Here is a 677-nt window from a genome sequence, read left to right on the forward strand (position 1 = left end):
ATATATATATAAAATGAGAGAGTAGTATCAGGTAAGTGTGTGACATTCAAGGGATTAATGGATATAGATATATCCATTATATACTATTATATATTATTTATTATATCATATATAAATATATCCATTGTTGATTTGAGAGTCTTCTTACTCGTTGAGGTAGGCCTATATTGCTATATACTTCCTTCTTATGTCCCCCTTTGCTGCATCCCAGAGGTTTTGGACTGTCGTGTTTTTAGTTTCATTTGCTTCCATGCGTTTTTATTTTTTTATTTCTTCTTTAATTTCCTGGTTAATCCATTTGTTCTTTAGTAGGATGTTCTCTTTTTGAAATTATTATTATTATTATTATTTATTATTGTTATTATTATTATTTTGTTTGAGAGAGAGAGAGAGAACAGGGGAGGGGCAGAGAGAGAAAGAGAGAGAGAATCCCACGCAGGCTCTGCATCCAGAGCGAAGACTGATGTGGGGCTTCATCCCACGACTGTGACATCATGACCTGAGCCAAAATCAAGAGTTGGTTGCTTAACTGACTGAGTCACTCAGGTGCCCAAGTAGGATGTTCTTTAACCTCCATTTATTTGTGGTCTTTCCAAATTTTTTTGTGTGGTTGACTTCAAGTTTCATGGTGTAATGGTCTGAAAATATGCCTGGTATGATCTCAATATTTTTGTCCT

Source organism: Herpailurus yagouaroundi, unplaced genomic scaffold, assembly GCF_014898765.1.
Source record: "Herpailurus yagouaroundi ecotype Mexico unplaced genomic scaffold, PumYag 164, whole genome shotgun sequence".
NCBI lineage: Eukaryota > Metazoa > Chordata > Mammalia > Carnivora > Felidae > Herpailurus > Herpailurus yagouaroundi.